The sequence below is a fragment of the Pelodiscus sinensis genome, chromosome 17 (assembly GCF_049634645.1).
Source record: "Pelodiscus sinensis isolate JC-2024 chromosome 17, ASM4963464v1, whole genome shotgun sequence".
Lineage (NCBI taxonomy): Eukaryota > Metazoa > Chordata > Testudines > Trionychidae > Pelodiscus > Pelodiscus sinensis.
The window spans coordinates 39,034,899-39,058,453 of record NC_134727.1 but is presented as its reverse complement, the minus strand read 5'-3'; the positions used below and the strand labels follow the sequence as shown (position 1 = coordinate 39,058,453).

The 23,555-nt window shown below is 47.6% G+C and overlaps 1 protein-coding gene and 1 long non-coding RNA gene across 5 annotated transcripts in view; one reads left to right on the top strand and one right to left on the bottom strand.

The window, feature by feature from the left end:
* LOC142818752 (uncharacterized) overlaps positions 1-5,706 on the top strand; it is a 75,417-nt gene extending 69,711 nt beyond the window's left edge. Inside the window, exon 3 of the long non-coding RNA XR_012896406.1 lies at positions 5,329-5,706. This is a non-coding gene — a long non-coding RNA (uncharacterized LOC142818752). The remainder of the gene's footprint in view (positions 1-5,328) is intronic.
* The window catches only part of SGCD (sarcoglycan delta), a 545,286-nt gene that overhangs the window by 16,136 nt on the left and 505,595 nt on the right, over positions 1-23,555 (bottom strand). The window lies entirely within an intron of this gene.

The window sequence follows — 23,555 nt, the reverse complement described above, 5'->3', positions numbered from 1 at the left end:
GCCCAATCGAAAGCTGCAGTAGGTTCAGAAGCATTCTGGTCTCAAAAGGGAGCCAGAGGCCTGGCCAGGGTGTACAGGGCGTTCACTTCGGTCACCCCAGGTTCTCTGGCGAACTGTGGTGAACCAGGCTCCCTAGTCAGCCAGTTTTACCAGGCAGCCCGGCTCACTAAGGGTACATCTAGACGTTTTTTTTCCTAAAGGAGATATGCAAATTTGGTGCTAATTTGCATACCTTCTTATGATCGTTTTTTTTAAAAGTGGGTTTTTTGAAAATGAAAGTAGTCTGGATGTGGGGTTTTTTGAGGGGGAAAAAAAGCCACCCTTTCTTGAAAAACTGCATAAAACTCCTTTTTTTAGGAAGAGTGTTTTTTTTTAAAAAAAGGGTATTTTTCCCGCAAAAAACGTGTCCAGGCTACTTTCACTTTCAAAAAAGCGATCGGAAGAAGATATGCAGTGCCTAATTTGCATCTCCTTTCGAAAACCCCTTGTGGTCTAGCCGTACCCTAACGCACCATCTCCACCGGTGCAAACCATGGGAACCCATTCCAGCGCTTCCCCACCCTCCTAGGGAAAGTTTTTCCTAATGTCCAATTTAGACCTCCCCCACTGTAGCTTGAGACCATTGCTCCTCGTTCTGCCATTTGCCACCACTGAGAACAGCCTCTCTCCAGCCTCTTTGGACCCTCCCTTCAGGGAGTTGAAGGCTGCTCTCAAATCCCCCCTCACTCTTCACTTCTGCAGACTAAACAGACCCAAGTCCCTCAGCCTCTCCTCGTAGGTCATGTGCTCCAGCCCCCTCATCATTTTGGTTGCCCTCCACTGGACTCTCTCCAATGCGTCCACATCCTTTTTGTAGTGGGGGGCCGCCCAGAATTGGCTGCAATACTCCAGATGCGGCCTCACCCTTTGACACAAGTGTAACTCCACTGCCCTGGGCGACTGTGACCAATTGGTCTGATGTTACGGGGGCCATCCTGAGATAAGAGCTTTGTCTTATATATGCAACTGTATCCTCTTCACCGCCCTCCCCCCAACTCCCACTTAGTGTTCTGATTTTTCACACTTGCTCTCTGGTCACTGTCCCTTCAGGCGATTTTATGCTGATAGAAGTGAGGAACGAATCAAGCGACTCAAACTTCCTTGGAATCGGAGGCCCTGGCGATTGCAGGCGGCTTAGAATCTGATTTATTTTCCATCTCCTGCATGAATCCCTCAGGCGCCTGCCTTCAAACCAGCAGCTGAAAATCTATGCAAAGCCTAGCCACGCAGGTGGGGATTTATGCACGAGAGGGGTGTTTGCAGAGGGCTTTCATCGGAAGCCGGGGTTTAAGACGCACACCGCTTTCCTCGGAGTTAAAACCTCAGCCGGTCGTCCAGAGCAGAACCAATTGGGAGGCTCATAATGACAGGAAACGACTTCGCGACGAGCGGGCCATTCAGACGCCACGTTTGTTTTCTGCCGTGGCTTTGTGGAGCTCTCAGTAGGATTCCATTCGGCCAGGCTGGGGGTCAGCCTGCATTTAGAGCCGCAGACGGACGACGGAGAGAGATTCTACATCTCCTCCTCGTTTGCTCCTGCTCTTAAATGTTCCAGCTTAGTGACTGGAAGTTACGCCCTTTATTTTTTCCCCTTTTGTTTTCGTGATCAGGGCTCTCGAGGGCCTGATTCTGATCCCATTTACACTACTGTGAAGTGAGAGAAACCTCATACATCTGGTGTAAAAGCAAGATGAGAAGCAGGGCTGGAGACTCTATTGCTGTCCCCAGACACTACACGCCGGAGCTGCATTTGCCGTAGAGAATATGGGCTTTTACGGCAACCTCCCTCCCGTTCCGCGAGCCTTCTCCTTCCGTGACGTGCTTTTGGGGCCTTTGAAAATCTCATAAGGCACCTTCTACGTTTTTAGGGGCCTAAATATTTTAAACATCATGATCCTTAGTCTCAGATCCCCACCCAGGGCAAAAGCACTTCCCAGCTGCTTAGGGGTGTTGTGAGGATAAATATACTAGCAAATGGGACACGCTCAGATACGACAGTCAAGGGACCGAGGTAAATGCTGTGGATAAGCAATGGGGCTGATGCTAACAGCTGCTACTCTAATGAGAGGTACTTTCGAGGTCTTGCTATGCCAAAACTGAGCATACTCTGCCTGCATAGAAATGCACGCTAGCATGTGCTTCGGTGAACAAAAATAATGAGGGGTCTGGAGCAGCTGCCGTATGAAGAGAGATTAAAAAGATGTGGACTTTTCAGGTTAGAAAAGAGGAGACTAAAGGGGGATATGATAGAGAGGTCTACAAAATCATGACAGGTGTGAAGAAAGTGAATAAGAAAAAGTTATTTATTTGTTCCCATACTATGAGAACTAGGGGACACCGAATGAAATTAAATAGGTAGCTGGTTTAAAACAAACTAAAGGAAGTATTTTCTTCACTCAGTATACAGTCAACCTGTGGAACTCCTTGCCAGAAGATGTTGTAAAGATCAGGAATTTAAAAGGGTTCAAAAAAGAGCTAGATAGATTCATGGAGGTTAGGTCCATCAATGGCTATTGGGTAGGATGATGTCCCTAGCCTCTGTTGTCAGAGTCTGGAACTGGGTGACAGAAGAAGGATCACTTGATGAATACCTGTTCTTTCATTCCCCGTGGGGCATCTGGCATTGGCCACTGTCGGCAGACAGGCTACTGGGCTAGATGGACTTTTGGTCTGACCCAGTACGGCCGTTCTTATGAGCTCCCTCCTTCGCTGGCTCATTCCTGCTTCATGGGCCGTGCAAAATGGACGACTTAAATCCCTCCATTCACGTTTATCTCTAAGATGTCTGTGCGTTAAATTTTTAACCGGGGAAAGCAAAGCTTTCTTGCATCGGCACTGGAAACTCTGTGCCCCTGGGAATCAAGGAGAGAGCAAAACTCTAACTGCTGTCCCGTGGCTTGCTTTCAAATTCCAGCTGTCAGCGACACATCAGGTGGTTCCAGAGTTCCAAAGAAATTCGTTCTCCTGGAGCGGTCGCCGCTTCCCCAGATTTCTGTGTTTTGTTTCTTTCATCACCAGCAGCCACCAATCACGTCAGCAGCTTGGATCGTATTTCCTTCCCATAGCTCCTCATCCCCTCCCGAGAAGAGCTGCTTTCCTTACTCGTCTGAGTGACCTGAATTCTGTGAGCGCAAAGGATTTAAGGCTGCTTCCGCAACAGTTGGAGGATCCCCCACCACAGATCCGCAGTGTGTTCGACGCATGTGTTTGATGCATGGGGCAATGGACTGGCATGCAGGCCAGGGTGGGATAAATACAGTCACTGCAATTCTTTGACAGGGCTCGGGAAAGGTACCGTGCATTGCTCTGAGCCAGACTCCCCATCATTGCTGAATGAGGTGTGACGTTATTGGGGCTTAACGGGAGCAGGCAGATCAGCGTTGCACCCTCTGGGGTGTGTTTGCCCCCAATTCTGCGCAAAGTGGACCAGGCGAGGGGTCCAACGAAAGCGTCTGCTTAGCTGACTCGGTCTCTGCTGCCCATATGCCTGTATGATCAGTGGGCTCTGCACTTGTGAATATGGGCTCTGTACCTGTGTTTTAAATGTTATCTGTCTGGGAGACAGCGGTAGGCGTCGCCCACCTTTTGGGAGGGGCTGTTACTCGGTGAACTGCATGGACAATAGCTCTTGGGCAGCGGAGGGCAAATTCCAGACCGTGGGCTGGATCCGGTCCACAGGGCTAGTCCCTGGTAGGCCACTGCCACTATGTTTACCTGAACGTCTGCAGGTATGGGAGGACTGCAGCTTTCGTTGGCCGCAAATCACCGTTCTCAGCCATGTGAGTGGCAGGACGCCATTTCCTGCCTCTCGCATTGGTCGTGAACAGCAATTCACAGCCAACCAGAGCTGTAATCCTCCCATACCTGTGGACGTGCAGGTAAATAGAGCGGCGGCGGCCCACCGGGCGCTAACCTTGCGGGCTGCCTTTTTTATTGCCTGCCTCTGCTCATCGGTGTTGCCAATAAACGCCGGAGGGATTCTGCTGGGAACCTGTAGACCAGCAGGCACCCCATGGCTGTTGGCCTACAAAGGACATGGACAAATGACTTCATCATGTGATCAGCTCCATTTCGGGAGGTACCGTCACACCGGAGGACAGAGAGAAAGATTTCGCTCCACCTGGGCAAGATTATAGAAGGATCCTTGGTGTGTGTGTGTGGGGGGGGGGGGGGAGGGTTCCTCCATTTTTGTCTTCACTCCTGCTCTTCGTCTCACAAGCATCTTTGTGGCAAACAGAGAGGCGGGAAGGAGCGCTGGCCCATCCTAACAAAGGACGTACTCCAGAGATAGCAGTTGAACTCGGCGAAGAGCCTGCCTCAATGACTTGGGGATTGGTGAGCGTAATGTGATTTCTTTAACAATCCCACGCTCAACCTTTTCTGTCTTTTTAGGAATAAACCTTTAGATTTTAGATTCCAAAGGACTGGCCCAGCGAGCTCTTTGGGGTAAGATCTGAGGTATACATTGTCCTGGAACTGTGGCTGGTTCTTTGGGACTGAAGAACCTGTTTGGAGTGGGTGAGACTGGGTTATAGAATTACAGAATGCTAGGACTGGAAGGGACCTCGAGAGGTCATCGAGTCCAGTCCCTGCCCTCATGGCAGGACCCAGTACTGTCTAGACCATCCCTGAGAGACATTTATCTAACCTACTCTTAAATATCTCCAGAGATGAAAATTCTACAACCTCCCTGGGCAATTTATTCCAGTGTTTAACCACCCTGACAGGCAGGAAGTTTTTCCTAATGTCCAACCTAAACCTCCCTTGCTGCAGTTTAAGCCCATTGCTTCTTGTTCTATCCTAAGAGGCCAAGATGAACACGTTTTCTCCTTCCTTCTTGTGACACCCTTTTAGATACCTGAAAACAGCTATCATGTCCCCTCTCAGTCTTCTCTTTTCTAAACTAAACAAATCCAATTCTTTCAGTCTTCCCTCAGAGGGTCTGTTTTATAACCTCTCGCCTGTGTCAGGAGCGGTGCTGGTTGTGGCACAGGTAAAGTTGGAGTGTCTAAGGGGACAGCTTGTGTGTCTTCTTGCTGGCCAGAGCGCTAGCTGGAGTGCTCTGTGTGACTGGTTTGGTGCCTTATAGAGGGGGGATCCCGGTATTAGTGACAGGTAGCCCTGGTTCTAAGCAATCTGCCCTCTCAGCAGTGCTGAGGAAGTGGGTCTGGCCCACGAAAGCTCATCATCTAATAAACCATCTTGTTAGTCTTTAAAGTGCTACATAGTCCTGTATTTTGTTTCAGCTACACCAGACTAACACGGCTACATCTCTATCACTATCCTCAGATTCCCTGTTACTTTACATGAGGGGACTCGGATCTGGCATGTTCCAGACACACAAAGCTGCAATCCTGAAGCTCCTCTCCCCTCCTCAGCACCACAGTCCCGCCCTCCCCCACCAGGTCTGCGCCGGGGGATGAACTGGAAATTGCCGAGGAAGACGATGATGATGTCAGAAGTTTCGTTTTCCGAGCAGTCTCTTTGGAGGGACCTTCTGAGTGGAGCCCAGGAGAGCAGGGCTCCTGCAGAACCACAGCTGCTGTCACGGAGGGGCCAGGCAGTACGGGGAAGAAGCAAGATGAAATTTTGAATGAATATTAGGGAATTCACACAATGAAGGCACCACCCCCAGCCCATTCTGAGGGCCCTCTCCCCAAAACAGAAGCGCCAGGAGAAACTCCAGGGGTGGCCGCTCTGATTCCCGTTCCCCACATGGGAACACTCCCAGCTCCGTCGATGGAAGAATTAATTCACCCTCATACGAGACCGTGTGGCAACAACCTGAGCTAATTGAATTTAATTGGGAAACCGGTGGATTGAGACGAGCCCTGCATTCCTGAAGCTGGAGGCCATTATTTCCAATGCCTCTAATGACATTTTTACAGTATCCTTCTGACCAGCAATAGAATTTCATGTTGGGCATAAAATTAGCCTCTGTTAATATTGCTCTGCCTTATGTCTCGGGCAACTGGTACATTACGCGAGCACAGAAATGTCGAGACGTATCAATTTGCCAGCAATGAACCAGATTTTAGGATGAGTGTTTCTCTCTCTTGAGTCCTTTATTTCTCTAAAGTCAATGAGATCACCCATTCATAACGATTTGCATAGGTGACCCCTTTACTTCTCAGCTGTCTTCCATCGGTCAACCCTCTCTGGGGCACCTGGTGCTGGCCACTGTCAGTAGACAGGATACTGGGCTAGATGGACCTTTGGTCTGACCCAGTACGGCCGTTCTTATGTTCTTATGACTTTGCCCCCCTAAAAGAATACCCAGTAAGATTTGTTTCCATTGCTTGGCTTAGAAGTGAGTCTGTTTTTGTTGAATCACCAAGAAAGTTCTGGTTAATTCAACACATTTTTTTTAAAATATAATATATCTGGCCTTCTAATGGCTAATGTTTTAGCTCTGCTGGGTAGTGGCATACAATAGGCATAAGCATCCCGACTAAGGAATGGGGGCAATGTTCCCTCTAATTTTTTCCAGCTGTGTATGGAATACATTTTATACACACTTATTTATGTGCTGGTGTGCACCACCCCTGGAAACACATGCTGCCAGCTGTGGGTGCTCTACTAACCAGCTGGGCAGCATTTGAGTCTCTCCTGGACGGCCACGCAGGCACTCTGTTTACAGGGAATGCTGATTGGGGGTTGAGGAGGCCCTTCAAGCACACAAAGTCCGAACGACAGCAGGGAAGACTTCACAGACTCTTCCTCATGGAATTTCCACCTAATTTTTGCAGCAGAAACAAGGGTGAGCACCGGCTTGAAACATACCACCCCCCACTTCTCTGCTGGTTCAGTGAAATACCTGACTACAGGTTGGACCTCCCTGGTCCGGCACCCTTGGGTCCTGTCTAATCCCGAACAATGGAGTTTGCCAGACCAGGGATGGTCATTCCAGCCCCTCTGCTGCCATCCTCCGGGGTCTCCCCCCAGACCTGCCCTCACGTCTGCTTCCTCGTTTTGCTGCAGGTCCTGGCCAGGCTCACTGGGTAGTGGCATACAACAGGAGCCACAGGAGTGGCTCTTCTACCAGCCTCCCGGCTGGCATTCAGACCGCCGGTTCCCTGGCTTCAGGACCAGCTCTGATCCTTGCTCCCCAGGCTGTAGGCTGCCCCTACCACTCGCCAGTCTCCCAGCCACTCCAGTGGCTCTCTGGTCCAGGAATTGTCTCTTCCAGCAATATCTAAGGTCCTGCCAGACCATGGATGTTGCTGGACAAGAGATTCCCAAAGCAAAGAGGACCAACCTGTATTTCCCAGAAGCTCAAGGCTGATAACCCTAACGTCCCTGGTTTCCCTCTAGCTGTCTAGCAATGCCCCAGCATTGGGGGCTGTAAAAACGCCCCCCACTCAAAACATCACAAGAGGAGAGAGAAACAACCCTAAGCTTAAATTGGGACGGAGAAGAAGAAAGTAAGGGAACCTGGGATAGGAGGAGAGGGGTTTAAGCTGACAGAGGGTCTGCATAAGGGAAGTTTATCGTCCCTAATCCTGATAACGTCTCTTCCAGTTCACACACAGTCCTGTCTTCAGTACAACACAGATGCAGGGAGTACTTTAGAGCTCACAGCAGATATCAGGGCTGCCAATAAAGACATTTATCAGTTGCTTTTTGCACAGCATTGCTCTAAATCCAGTTTTCAGTTGCATTCCAATGAAATGCATCAATTACCATGTGCATGGCAAGGTGCGACTGTAATCTCCTTCAGCGGAGATACATCGTACGTATGCAGAGTTTTTGGAGCTACATTAATTGTTGCGGTAAACAAGGATCGAGCATTGTCTTTGCATTCCACAATATTATCGTCACGCGCTCTTCTGTTTGGCAGCATGAATCGCCATTCGGTTCCGCAAGTGACAGCTGCAGCTGCATTCTGAAGCACGTTTTTCTGTTCTCTTGACTGACGCTACATGCAATTTTTAGGGGATGCGGTAAAGCAGCTTGCACATGAAAATTCTTTCAGCTGTAATCCGCAAATCCGGGGCTCATGTGTAGGAAAAACCCAGTGACTGTTGCTAGCTGAGCTCTCAGCTAAAGGCTACATGTCTAATTCTATTTGCTTGGAAGCATTAATACTGCAGTGCTTAATTTAAACCAGGAATTGAATCCTAGAAATCATCAAGTCCAGTCCTCTGCCCTCACTGCAGGACCAACCACCGTCTAGATCATCCCTGATAGATGTCTGTCTAACCTGCTCTTAAATATCTCCAGGGATGGAGATTCCACAACCGCCGTAGGCAATTTTTTCCAGTGTTTAACCACCCTGACAAGTAGGAAGTTTTTCCTAATGTCCAACTTAGAACCCCCTGTGACGGCGCGTTGGGGGTCCCCCGTCTCCTGCACCCCGAAATGGCACAAACAGACTGCACCAGCCAGTGGAATTGAGGGTGGTTTATTGCTCCTCCAGCACAGCGCAGCACAGATGTAATCTGGTGACAGGAACTGGGGCTAAGAGGCCTCAGTGCCCCCCTTGAGATAGGGGAGTCCCAGCCCCCTCCCCAGCTCCTTATTCCCTGCCTTCCAGCCAGGACCTCACTAACCCTCTTCCAGCCCTGCCCCCGAGCCAGGGCAGCATTCCACCTTCCTTTGTTCCTCTCCATGGGGGGTGTCTGGCCACTGGTTCAACAAGTTTGGAATTACCCTTGCATAGTGAGGCTTTCCCTGCTGGGTCTTGCTCCAGACAGCAGGGGTCACCACATCCCAGCAAGTACCCCCACTACGTCACAGCCCCTTGCTGCAATTTACACCTAACTCAAACTAGTAAATCTAACTCAAACTGGAAAGGCTGCAAAAACTCTACAGCTGCTTCTGTCCTTGGACTGTGCAAAACCTAAAGGATTTTTGTACCCAACTGAGCCCACAGGAAGAGACCAGGAATTGATGAAGCAGTATGAATTGGCTCTTGTGCTGTCAATTGCACATTTGCAAAGGTGCTTAGCTGGACTGGGTGCGCTTCTTGGGTGATAAAGAAATGAAACCTCCTGTCTTAGATCACACCTGATGTGGCCTGTCATGGCTTATCACCCTGTTCAACGTTTGCAGTGTCGTCTCTCCACCCCACCTGTCCGACCTTCTTTCTGACCCCAGATCCCTCTAATTTTAGCCTTCCTGGTGTTCCCAAAGGCTGACCTCTCTGCTAAGTGCATGTGCAGCGGGGTGCCAGTCTGTCCAGAAATGCTTCTGCATCCATCATCAATGTCAACCACTTTGTTCTGCTTCTGTGGCATTAAGTCAAAATTCACTCCTGTGCAAAGGTGGGCAAAGGCCACTCAATGGGTCAGATCCGACCTGCCTAGGGCTTTGGTCCAGCCCGTGTGTGTTCCAGGTCCTGTCCCCTAGCGCATTACCTGAGAGCCAGAGCTGTGCAAGCCCTTTCAACTGCTTCTCTTGAAAAGGCTCGTGCCTTCTATTCCAGGCTCCGCTCCTTTCGCCCGAGGCCTCGCCTCTTCCAGGATGGCCCACGACCACGTCAACATTTTTTGAAGTGGTCCCTACTCAAATATTATTGCCCACGCCTGCTCCAATGTCTTCCATGTTACATAAATCCTCCTTTTTTCTTTGCCTAACCATTACCTTTCTCCATTGAGCGGTCGCACGCTGCAGAGGCGATGCAAACGCGAAGGCTGTGTCTACGCTGGGCCACTTATTCCGGAAAAGCAGCTGCTTTTCCGGAATAATTTGCCAGCTGTCTACACTGGCTGCTTGCTTTTCCGGAAAAGCAATGACAATCTACTGTAAAATTGTCAGTGTTTTTCCGGAAAAACTATGCTGCTCCCGTTTGGGCAAAAGTCCTTTTCCGGAAAAACTGTTCCGGAAAAGGGCCAGTGTAGACAGCACAGTAGTCTTTTCCGCGAAAATGACGATCGGGGCTTTTTTGCAGAAAAGCGCGTCTACATTGGCCACAGACACTTTTCCGGAAAAAGTGCTTTTCCGGAAAAGCATCCTGCCAATGTAGACGTGCTTTTTCCAGAAATACTTATAACGGAAAACTGTTCCATTTTAAGCATTTCCGGAAAAGGGTGCTAGTGTAGATGTAGCCAAACTGTATTTCATGCCAAGGAAGCATCCTACGATTGCTGCTGGTTTTGCTAACCTTAGCTTCATGCCAATTTATTTTGTTTACTTCTACCTTGAATTTCAGACACTGTTTCACGTGGATTTTCCCCACGTATATAATACTCTCCTGGCCAAAGCGGGGGAACATCTTAAACTATGGCAGAGAGTAAATATATGAGAGAAATGGTGATTGCCTGGCAGTTAACAGTTATAAACCATTATAAAGCAGGTTATAAATCACAATTAATATAATGCTTTGTTGAAATTGATCTAAGGTCGGGGCGGTTCTAAACTAATGAGAAATTGGATTCATATCCTGTCAGGAAGAACGCTCCCCATGTGCACTAATGAGACAGAGGGGACTCGCATGGACCCTTTGTTGGCTGTGCTAGGCAGGAGAATCTCCACTCTCATTTTAAAAAGAGGAAATTGTCTATTAACAATATTTTAGCAATTTCAGAGGACCTACCCGATTTAGAGTAAGGCCAGGTCTACACTAAAAGGGAACGGCAAACCATGATATGCAACTCCAGCTATGTTAATTGCATAGCTGGAGTTGAAGTACCTTGTTTCGAGTTTCTGTGCTGTCCCCAAAAAGGGAGGCTGATAGGAGCAAACGCTCTCATTGGCTTCCCTTACTCCTAGCAGAAGCAGGAGTACTGGATGCTGCTTGGGGGTACCGTCTGAGTTCGATTTAGCGAGTCTTAACTAGACTCGCTAAATCAATCTCTGAAAGATCAATCACAGTAGCATCAATCTTCTGTTTAGCGAAAACATGGCCTAAGTGTCCCTTCATCCAGTCCTAGCCAGAGGGAAGAAGTTCTTCATATAATATAGTTCATGATAGATCCCCAAATCTAACTACATGTCATGATATTTATTCTTTAGGTATAATTTACACATCTGTAACGTTGCAGTAACTTACTCAGAGCCAACCTAACGTGCGACAAGCAACAAAGCATGCAGGAACAGAAGTGTGCGGAATTTACTCTGGCAGCTCTCTGTGTGGGAGACTAATACTCTTAGGGGAACTGCTGAAAAAAGATGTGGTCATGCAAAGTTATCCAAAAAGTTTTAGGGTATTTTGAAATTTTAAATAACCCGCAGGATGGTTAAGAGGATGCAAGAAGACACAAATCAAGATCAAACAGATCGGTGACTGGCACAAGGGTGGAGACTGTCCGAGAAAGCAAGTATGAAATTGTTTCACCAATAGGCGATACGGATGTGACAATTAAAATCATCTGGAGCATTAAAAATGCTGATTGTGTAAATCAAGGAAGAAAAGAAACTGCCATAGAAACTGGGGGATAATCTACAGTGACCGGTAATACGCACAGATGAGGCTTGAAAAGATGGTCTGTTTAAATAGCTGGGAAGGGATTTCATAGCCACGGGGTGATTGATTTTTTTTTAAATGCAAAGACGACCAGAAACATCCTCCCTCTTTGCCTAGTGGATGAGGTGCCGGTACGTTGGTCTAGTTCAGAAGCCCTCCTACACCTGACAGAGCTGAACAGAGAGTTGTTTCAAAGATTCATTCCATCCCGGGGTGGTAAATCTTCCTGCCTTAAAGCTTTAACACATGTGGCAGGTTGCAGTGGTTTTGCAGAAATATAGGGGGAGTCGTTATTGAACAGGGCCCAATAGGCACACGGAGACGAGGCTGATTCTCACGGGCTCAGCTGGTGTTGCTAAGTGGACTTTACCTGAGCTATGCCACTTGCTACCGGCTAAGGATCTGCCCCCAAGTCCGTATCGACTGAGAACCCAGCAGTTTTGAGAGCAGAGGAAGACGATGAAAATACCATGGAGGAAGGGCGTGGAGAGGATAACCTGTACTAGGTATAAGTTGCAGAAGGTACAACGTAAGTAATGTTATAGCCCAGGAAGGGGAGTACCTACTTTGGAGAGCCTACAAGCTGGGAATGAAAAAGTGGAGACTCCTGGCAAATGTAGCTATGACAGATGCGAACTGACACTAACATCTAGCAAGTACAATAAGCTGCCAACTCAGCTGCAGCCCTGCCGTTGATACCACTGGACTGAAGTGACGAGCTTGTATGAGCTTTGATTATAATTCCTTATCCTCATATGTCTCTGACTTGGCCTAAAGTTGTAGACCAGGCCAACATTTGTCATGTAAGGGTCTCAGCCTCCCAGTTGTTTTGTGCGTGTACTAATCAAAGGACTCGATGCTGTGACCTCGTCTTCCCTCTCCCCTGCTACTGACTTTAGTTACTGTGTGTTTGTAAAGTACCAAAGCAGTGGAATCCGTGTTTTCCCGGATGCTCTCAGAATCACACACTGCACCTGTTATTTTAGTTTATCAGTGACTTAGAATCATAGACTCATAGGACACTAGAACTGGAAGGGACCTCGCGAGGTCATCGAGTCCAGTCCCCTGCCCTCAGGGCATGATTAAGCACCATCTAGACCATCCCTGACAGATGCTTATCTAACTTGCACTTAAATGTCTCCAGTGATGGAGATTCCACACCCCCCTTAGGCAATTTATTCCAGTGTTTAACCACCCTGACAGTTAGGACATTTTTACTAATGTCCAACCTAAACCTCCCTTGCTGCAATTTAAGCCCCTTGCTTCTTGTCCTATCCTCAGAGGCCAAGGAGAACGATTTTTCTCCCTCCTTCTTGTAACACCCTTTTAGGTACTTGAAAGCTGCTATCATGTCCCCTCTCAGTCTTCTCTTTTCCAACTAAACAAAGCCAGTTCTTTCAGCCTTCCCTCATCGCTCATGTTTTCTAGCCCTTTCATCATTTTTGTTGCTCTTCTCTGGACCTTTTCCAATTTCTCCACATCCTACTTGACATGTGGTGTCCAGAACTGGACGCAATACTCCAACCGAGGCCTAATCAGCGCAGAGTAGAGCGGAAGAATGACTTCTCCTGTCTTGCTCCCCACGCGCCAGTTAATCTGAGGAGAAGGTGCTGTGGACAGGTGTTCTTTTCGGGTCAGGTTAGGAAGGTAACGGGAGAAGGGTGCAACACAATCTAGTTCTGGAACAAATTTTATAGTGGGGATTCTAATCCTAACCCTAACCTATAGGGGTCTGTGGGGGAGGGCAAAGGGGGGGGGGTGGGGAAGGCAGGTGACTCCCTAGGACAGGGGTGTCCAAACTTTTTTCAAAGAGGGCCAGATTTGAAGAAGTGAACATGCGTGAGGGCCGTCCCCGCACTCTCAGCCCCAAGGCGGAGGGCCCGCGGGGTCGGAGGCGGGCGGAGAGCGCAGGGCACGCTGGCCTCATGGCGGCCCGGGGGCAGGGTGAACCCGCAGCCGAGCGGGGGAGCGGGGCTGCGGACGTGCCCTACAGGGCAGGCTCTAGGACCGCAGAGGCCATGGGCGGCGGCGGCGCGGCCGGAAGCGGCGCGCTGGGCGCGCCAGTTCAAAAGAGCGCCGGGGAGCCAGGAGAGGGGGAGGAAGCGGGGGCCGTATTAAACTGGAACACGGGCCGCAATTGGCCCGCGGACCGGACTTTGGACATGCCTGCCCTAGGAGCTGTTGCATGCTCGAATACAGAGGCAGCAGCACGGGAAAGAGGACAGGCAAAGCTGGCTCCCCATGTGTACCAGCTCCCACCTACTGTTTCAGAGGCAGTAGTGCGTGGCGGTGGTGGTTGGGGGGGAGCCGTGGGAGCTGGTGTGCACCACGAGCCATCTCCCCGTGTGTTGTTCCGGGAGCCCGTGTGTAACATGAAGGTTAACCAATGAGCCCCATCCCTAGTAGATCTACATTTGAAAACCATTGTTCTATGGTGATAACCTCATGGGGGCCCTTTAAACACAGTCTGCAGCTCCCCCCCGATGCTTGCGGGCTGAAAACCACTGATACAGGATTTCAAAGTATGGTGTGATATCATGTTTGGGACAGTGTTGCACTTTCATTGTCTTCTGTTCCATTCCCTTTTTTTTAAAAAAAATGGCAGTTAATAAGGAATCATTAACAAGAAGCAAAGAGGAGAAAATACACTTTCAAAAGCGTTCCAAGAAAGGGGTGTGTGTGCATGCACGTACCATATATTTGGTGGCAATAGCCGTATTGTAAATTGGATAACTTGTTCTGAAGACAAAATATCTACAGCTTTCAGCTGCACCAGACTAACACGGCTACATTTCTACCACTATTCTACAGCTAGATGGTATTGCTGAAAATGCGCATACAGACCTTACGATACAGGGATATTTCTTTGGCACATCCGCTGATGGCATAGTAAGTTGATAACAATTGCCTTGAAGAGCATTTGTATGAACAACCTTACTCACTTTGTGCTTAGATTTTTGCTGCCCTTTTCATTAACTTCACTAATGAGACAAGTAGCATCTAGCATCACGAGCAACCAGATAGACTGTTTGAGGCCTGTGGTTTATTTCATGCAACTTCACAGAAATGAAAGTTGAATTGTTATTTGCGAAATGTCAATTTTTACACTTCACTGGACCTTTTCTGAAGCTTGTCAACAGCAAATCTGTAGGAGTGAAGTCACTTCTTTTCTCCCTCTGATCAAAAATGTATATGGGGTTCTAACAGCTTTTCAATTACTTTTCATTTTTATGCAGACAAAAATGTCATTTGCAATCCATACTACACTTCAGCATGGCAGAATTCTATTTCTACTTTTTCGTTATTTTGACAGATCAAATAGATGTCTATTTTTAAGCATTTTTTCAATTTGTACCTATTTCAATTTTCACAGCTGCATGAAATCATTGGTGGGGACAGACATTTATTTAATGACAGCCAATGTTTAGATTAAAAAAGTTCAAGTTTGATAACTATTAAAACACAAATTGTCATCAATATGTCAAAACATACAAATTAAATATCTTTTTCTTTTAAAAAAAAGCTAATTTTCTCAAGCAGTATTTTTCTTACTTTGCCTCTATGTACATTTTGATGATTATAGAAATAGGATTTTTTTTGGGGTGGTTTGCATATGCCTGGTGAAATCATTGTTTACCAATCTTTCCATGCTTCATTATATTGCACAAAAGGTAAATGTACATCATTTCTATCACTTAAAGGTAGATTTTTTCATTTTATATGGACGAATATGCCATTTGCTATCTGTACTATGCTTCACAAAAGTGTTCTATGGGTGTAACTGTGATTAGAATTTAACTCAAGTCCATGTTATAAAACACAAACATGCTGAAGACATAAATCTCAATCTTTTTATATCATTTAAAAAAATCTGTTTTACAAGCTAAGTGAATTAGACCATTAAATTGCCTAGTAATTAAAGGTAGGAAGCTTCCAATTACACAGAGAACCTGATACAATGTAAAACTATGCCATGTTGAACACAGTCACTCACAGCGAGGTAAATCAGAACTTGGGTTTTTTAAATCATAAATCCAGTTAAACATCATGGGCTTTTTTGTCACTCCTCCCTGGGCTTTGTCTACAATGGCAACTGAGTGACAAAGCTTTTGTTGTTCACAGATGCTTTAAAAAAACAACCCCCTGAAAGACAACAGCTTTGCAGAGGCAAGTGCTAACATAAACAGCACTTTGTCTGCAGGAATGCTTACCTGCCGACAAAGCAAACACTGCTGGTAGGGGGTGGAAGTTTTTGTCAGCCAAAGTGCTGACAAACAGTGTTTATACCGCCTGTTTTTTGGGATATGGCTGTTGGCTGCGTCGCTAAAAGCTGTGTTGTGCAAAGCCTATGACTCTAAAACTAGGTCTACAGCGGTGGAGAAAATCGATGCAAGATAAGTTATGTGAATTGTGTAGCTGGAGTTGACGTACCTTGCACTGCTTTTCAAGGGTGGCTTCAGAGCAGGAGGTCGATGGGGAAAAAATGCTCCTGTCAACTTCCCATACTCCATGCAATAGTGAGGCGTTCCGGCCCCAATGGTGGCATCCTCAGCATTTGACTTAGTGGGTCTTTATTAGACCCGCTAAATAGAACTCTGGATGATTGATCTCCAGACCATTGATCCTCCCTCAAGTGAAGATGCGGCCTGACTTTATTGTGTTTCATTCAGGAGTTATTAGTGGAAATAGGGAAACATGCAAAGAAAAATTGGATGGCAGTATAGACGGAAAATGAAGCAGGGAAGAAAACAGAGATTCCGAGGCACAATGGAGCCAACGAAGGGATAGGAAAAAATGGGTCTAGAGGACACCCAATGGAACTAGCCTAACTTTTTAGGACCTTTGACTCCCTTGTTGAGAGAAGTTTCTCTCTAGCTCGTAACATATTTGTTCTTTTTTTTAAATTTCACCTGCAATCCCTCTTGCGTAAACCTTGTGTTTTTTAAAGTATAAAAAAATCTATTCTCTAGCGCCAATCGCTTCTGATAACATGAAAAAACCACGGTGTAACGGTTACGAGTTTTGCGCACTCCATGATTTCCCTCAGCTCTCCCTACTCACACAGAGCTTTTTGTTGTTGTTGTTTTTGTTTCTGTTTGGTGATTTTTCAGCGGGTAGGGAAATGATAATTAGAGCAGCAAATGCGAGTGGGGGGATGAGGGGACCCTGTCACACTGAGGGTTTTAAGAAAAGGAAGTGGCGTGAGTACGTTCCAACAACTCTGAGGGAAGCACAACTGCTAGAATGGGCTTTTAGCTGGGTTTGTATTTTATTTGTATTTTTTTAAAAAACTAACCCCCCACATAAGGAAGATGGCCAGGTAGTTATGGGACAAGCAATATAAGTGTAATACCCAGTCTCGCCACAGATGCCCTTGTGGGGCTACTGGCTCATTGATTACCCTTCCTCTGGCTCGATTCCTAGTCTGTAAAAGGGGGGTAACAAAGCTTCCTGCGCTGTGTCGTCTTGCCCTGAATGCTGTGGGGTGTGTCTATTACATGTGTGTCCACATCATGGAGCAACTGACCGATTTGGCCCCGGTCTCTGCTGGCTAGAAGACTGGGAAGATGTTACTCAGGGAGGAGATTTTAGTGAAGTTTCTAGCCTGGGTGATTACCTCAAGCCCAGGGCTGTCGGTGGCTCATTTTCATGTGCAGGGGGATGTGCCCAAACCAAAAGTACTTATAGAGTTTAAACCCTGCGAGGATCCAGACGGACACAGAGGAAGGGTGTTTTAGTCACAGCCCAATGTACTTTGCACAGTTCACGAGGCAACAGGGATACCTATTGGGGCATGAGAGTTCAGTCAGCAACAGCCCGGTTGTTTACACCCAGTAGGGAGGGAAGCCGGGATGCCGTGAGCCTCAGACACCGAAGAGGCATTCTTGCCCCCTCAGGTAGCATTCGATACGGGGCTCAGGAGCGGTGCAACACGCGAGTGGAAGCTCTTGCCCCTTCTCTATCCCAACGGGGCAGCCAAGGGATTGCTGGAGCCCCGGGCAATGTGTGGGTAGGGGAGGTGGCTCCGTGCGCCTGGAAAGGCTGGAGACACGGGCAGAAGGGGTGAAGCTGGGGTAGCCAGTGGCGGTAGCCAGAGCCTCAGGGCAACTGCCCCCTTCCTTACTCCCATCAGTGGGTCGGCCCTCGTCCTTTTTCTCCTGCTACTGTGTGTGTGTGTGTGTGTGTGTGTGTGTGTGTGAGAGAGAGAGAGAGAGATTGTCAGACATAGCCGATAAACCCTGGCACATATTGCTCTGCCCTCGCCCCCAACCCTACTAGAGAGTACCAGAACTCTCCCACCCTCGCTGCCCCACACGGTCACAACGGCAAGACTGCCCTGGTGTGGCGTGATGGCGCTCTGGAGCCCCCAGTCAGTCGCCCACAGTGGAACTGAACAGTAGGGAGGTTGCAAGGCGTGTATGGAAATTCCCTCACGGGGGCAGATGCCAGGCCAGTGACTTCACGCAGACCGATGTCAAGAGGAGGGCAAGACCGAAAGCGGACATGCAGCGCATTGTAACTGAGATGGGCCTCTCGTCCTCAGAGTCAACCGTAATCCTTCTTTTTGCTGGCAAAAAAATCAGTGGAGAAATATTGGAAGAGAAATTCAACTAGAGTAATAGTAGAACCGCTCAGAAAATCCAATTTTTCCTGTCTGTGAAAACCTCTGAGATTTGGGGAAGTGAGGGGAGACTGTCCCAAAACAGGAAGAACAGACAAAATTTATTTTTCTTCATAAAGGAAAATCCCAAAATAATTCATTTTGGGGTCAACAGAAACATTTATGCCATCTCCGGCTCTGGTAGGTGGCCTACACATAGGAAAAACCAGGAAGGTTGGCTCACCTCAGCCTCAAAGTAAGCACAGGTAGTGATTGGCCCAGATGATTGTCTAGGCAGCATAATGGAATTCATCTAGAGTTTTTTTTTTTTTCAAAAAACCGGCCGTTTTTCCGAAAAAAACTTCAGTTACGTCCACACTGCAGTTGCGTTCTTCTGAAAGAAAATCGAAAGAACAGAGGGGGTTTTCCGACATTGGTAATCCTCATTCTAGGAAGAAGCCTTTTTCCTGAAAGAGCTCTTTTGGAAAAAGGCATGTGTGGACGGGGAAGAGTTCTTTCAAAAGAAGAGGAAAGAGGAAAAAGCACAGGTGCTCTGGTGGCCACTCCGTCCATAGTAATCACAGCTTACATGCGAGAGAGCATCCATTCAGTGTAGGCCTATCTTTCGAAAAAGCAGATTGCTTTTATGATGCGCTTTTGCAGTGTGGATGCTCTTTCGGAATAAGGTTTTTTTTGATGATCTCTTCCAGAAACGTTTCTCCCGAAACAAGCCTGCAGTCTAGACAAAGCCCTAGAGAAGTTTTTTTGCAGAAGTTTTCTCTAGGAACAGTGCAGCGCTAGAAACCAACTGATCCCAATTCTTCCTTTATTCTCCGGATCACTCTAGAATGGATAATGAACTTCCCCCAAATGGACGAATCAGACATTTTCCCAGTGTTTGCTTCCATTTTTGAACTAACTTTCAGTGTTTCCCAAATGCCTGAACAAAACTTTTAGCCCTAGTCTATGCTAGGGAATTATTTCAAAATAATCCCCCTTAGGTCGAATTTATAAGCAGAGCGTCCACATGACCAAGCCTGTTATTTCGAAATAAGAGGCTGGTTGTTTCGAAATCTGTATTCCTGTTTTTCTCAGGGAATAATGCTCATTTTGAAATAGCAATAGTGTTGATACTCCGCTGCTGCTATTTTGAAATAACTACTCCCTGGAACAATTCAAAGTAATTACTCCCCAGTGCTTCCTGGGGCTCTAAATCGAGCTGGCACATTCACAATAGCAGAGCCTGCCTCGGACTAATTTCAAGGCTCCCCTGTAGAGGGGACATGCTATTTCCATTTTTTTATGTTGGGCATTATTTCGATTTTAGGTCTTTTGAAGTAATTTGCTAGTGTAGACATGCCCTTAAAGTGCTACCGACATCATGTTCTGCTTCTGAAAGTTGCTCTTTATAGAATTAAAAAACACTTTCTATGTCAGGGAAATGTTTAAAACTTGAATCCCCAAACTGCCGTCTGAAAAGCAAAGGCTTCTTTCCAGTTGGCCTATTCGTTTTTTGGGGGTGGGGCCTCGTTCCCAACGTTGACATTTAGCTCTGCCGACAGGCTTTCCCAATGGGGACAAAGTGAAGTTCTAGCAGCCACTTCACTCTGAGTGCTGAGTACTGAATTATGGGCCACGGAGGAAAAGCTAAGAGCCTTTGATTTCCTGTAAGCACCGTACAATTTCTCTACTCAGCGGCCTGTCCTGATTGGTAGAGGCACTCACGCTGATTTCTTAGTGGAAGGGCTTGAAAAGTCGGTGGTTCAGGACCCTGGTAGGAAGAAGGCTAATTTCACTCATTTGGCCAAGGGGTCAGCCGCTCGCCTTAGCCTTGGGGTTTTTCATGATTACAATGTCACAGTAAGTCTGACAATCTTTCATTTGTGCTAACGGTTCTTTCCAGGACTGCTCATAGGAGGCCTCTCGTGTTATTCCATTACATGGATGAATTCATCTTAGACAGTCGCAGACGGCGCTAAAGAACTTTCAATTTTGCTGCTGTCAGAGCAGGCCGCTGATCGGCAGAGGGATAAGGGGACAGCTCTTCCGGGCCCCAGCAATTCAGAGTAGCAGTGGCCGGAGTCCTGGACCCTTTACATCGCGGAGCGGTCACCCTACACTCACCCAGAAGCAGCAGCTTCTGTTCTGTGGGGCTGGCCCAGCTCCCTGTTCTGAGCATGGGAGAATCACAGAATCCTAGAACTGGGAGGGACCCCGAGAGCCATCAAGTCCAGTCCCCTGCCCTCGTGGCAGGACCAAGCACCTTCTAGATCATCCCTGACAGGTGTCTGTCCAACCTACTCTTCAATATCTCCAGGGATGGAGATTCCACAACCTCCCTAGGCAATTTATTCCTGTGCTTAACCACCCTGATAGGTAGGAAGTTTTTCCGAATGTCCAACCTCAACCTCCCTTGCTGCGATTGAAGCCCATTGCCTCTTGTCCTGTCTTCAAAGGTCAAGGAGAATAATTTTCTCCCCCTCCTTGTAACACCCTTTTAGATACTTGAAAGCTGCTCTCATGACCCCTCTGTCTTCTCTTTTTTAAACAAGCCCAATTCTTTCAGGCTTCCCTCATCATTCAGATGTGACGTGGCGGATAGCAGGGCAGCCCCACTCATGTTTGTCCTGGCCACCCCTCAGCACGACAAAGGGGAAGCTGGGTCAAACGTGAGATGGGGGCCTTTAGGAAAGTGACCCCCTGCACACTGGTTAACTCAGGCCTGGTTTCCGTGACTACAGTTGCACTCCCGAGTCCCGGCGAACGCCATCACCGATCCTAAGGCACTAGCAGCTCCCCTTCTTTCTCTTTCTTGACCAAAGCCATATCCATCCCTTCTCCCAGGCAAAACCGTCCACACTTCTCTCCTTCCTGACAGGCGCACAAGCTGGACTTGCATAAAACATCCTTTAAGCAAAAAGGCAACAAATGGTCTGGTAGCACTTTATAAACTAACAAAATACGTAGATGGTGTCAGGAGCTTTCGTGGGCACGGCCCACTTCTTCAGATGACCAGAGTTTTGAGTAGGGAATATGAAAACTGGAAATAAATAGGAGCGGGGAAGAGAAAGAAAAAAGGAAGGGGGTGGGGTGGGGAACAAGGTGTGACGTAGTGGGGGGTAACCTGCTAACTCTCTGGCTGCTGTCTGTAGCACCACCGAGCAGACAAGTGATGAGTCACTATGCAAAGAGGGTATCCCAACTGGTTTGGCCAGCTGACCCCCATGGAGAGGAACAAAGGAAGGTGGATGCTGCCCTGGCTGGGGGGCAGGGCTGGAGGAGAGTGAGTTAGTTCCTGTCAGGAAAGCAGGGAAGAAGGAACTGGGGAGGGGTCTGGGATCCCCCCATCTCAAGAGGGCACTGAAGCCTCTTAGCCCCCAGTTCCTGTAACCAGATTACATCTGTGCTGTGCTGTATCTTGGAGAAGCAATAAACCACCCTCAATTCCACTGGCTGGTGGAGTCTGTTTGTGCCATTTTGGGGTGCAGGAGACGGGGGACCCCCAACGCGCCGTCACACAAGGCATTATTAAGTATCTGGAGACTGGGTACTTAAACCTAAGCAGATAAAGATCCAAGTCAACAGATAGATTGCTGAGACAGGAAGGATACGGCTCAGAAATAGTACCTTAAGCAAAGGTACCTGAGTGAAGATGATTCCTTATGGAAACAAATATGCCAGTGTTATAAGCTTCTAGCCTGCCCGATAATTAAAACCAAGTCCCTTCCAGAGCCACGTCTAGACTTCTTGGTTCCTTCCAGCATTTGTGAGTACAGGCTGACCCCCTCTAGTCTAGCAACATCCATGAGCAGCATGATTTGAGTTAGCTGGATGTTCATTTATCATGGGCGTGGCCAAGTTTTTGTCAGCCCCATGAAGTTTGTTTACAGCCCCCAGTCCTGGCTCTCAGTGTTCTGTGCTGTGATTTAGCTCGAATTCACCCCTAAATGTCTCCTAGCAGCCCAGCAAGCAGAGGAAGCGCTGGCAATGCTGCTAGACAATACTGACACCCGTGGTCTGGCAAATTCTCTGGTCCGACACCAGTCAGATTCCGATGGCGCCGGACTAGAGAGATCCAACCTGTGTAAAATCCCCGAGTTGACCGCGATGTTGAAAAGTGACAAATGACTTTGAGGGCCCCTACGTGAGACCCCAGATATTTAGCAAGTGTCTCTGAACTGCCCAGCTTCTGAAAACCAGACTTCTTTAGCGGCGTCTTGAATTGGACATCCAAAAATCCACTAGCCGAATGAAAACCCCAAATAATAATCTAGACTCTAGAGGTGAGTAATTTACCGACACCACGCTGGGTTTCACTGCTTGTAATCGGCCTTCACACTTTGTCACAGTGTTCTTCTTTAAATCCATTCTTCCACCTGATGCCGGATGTCAGGGGAATTGTGAATTCTCTGACTGCCGTGGAACATAGCTGGAGTGGATGATTGCTGATGGATCGCCTGCCTGCTAGGAGCTGTTCGGGACATTTATCTCTGAAAACCAGAACCCGCCGCAGCAGCGAGTTGGATACATGAATAAATCAGGGTCCCGGTTGTTAATTCATGGCAGCTCCTTGCCATCGAGGGAGGAACAGGTCCGCTTTAAGGACTGGCCCCGCACACAGCATAGACGCACACTTTTTGAAGTGGCATTCTGCAGAAATGTCCTTCCCGCAAGCCTTGATGAGCCATTCTGGTTCAGTGTTTCTCAATATTTTTTTTTATAAAATAACTCTTTAAAAAAAAATTATAAGTACCCCCAGTACCTACAGTTTTCAGACACACCTTTTTTTTCTACTATTGCAACACATTTGTTTAAACAACTTAATCATGGCAGGGCCAGCAATGAAATTTTTGGGTGTAAAAAGTACAAAACATAATATAACGCTGTAAAACTTAAAACAAAACTTGAGTTTTCTCCAAATTTTCATTGTGGAGACATACCCCTCTCTCCTCCAGACGTCTCTCGAGTACCCGTAAGAGTGGTACGTTTCTCAACTCGTACCACTGGTTGAGAAATGGTGTTCTAATTGGTTACCCTAAGGCTACGTCTACAGTGGCATGATTTTCCGAAAATGCTTTTAACGGAAAAGTTTTCTGTTAAAAGCATTTTCAGAAAAGCGCGACTAGATTGGCAGGATGCTTTTCCGCAAAAAAGCCCCGATCGCCATTTTCGCGATCGGGGCTTTTTTGCGGAAAACAGTACTATGCTGTCTACACTGGCCCTTTTGCACAAAAGTCTTTTGGAAAAAGACTTTTGCCCGAACAGGAGCAGCATAGTATTTCCAGAAAAGCACTGATGATTTTACATGAGATCGTCAGTGCTTTTGCGGAAATTCAAGCGGCCAGTGTAGACAGCTGGCAAGTTTTTCCGCAAAAGCAGCTGATTTTCCGGAAAATCTTGCCAGTCTAGACACAGCCCAAGGGATTGCTCAAAGGATTGCAAACACCCCCTCGCATCCACAGCCACACACAGTCTAGCTGCATGGGTTGTATGTTTGTAAAGTGAATT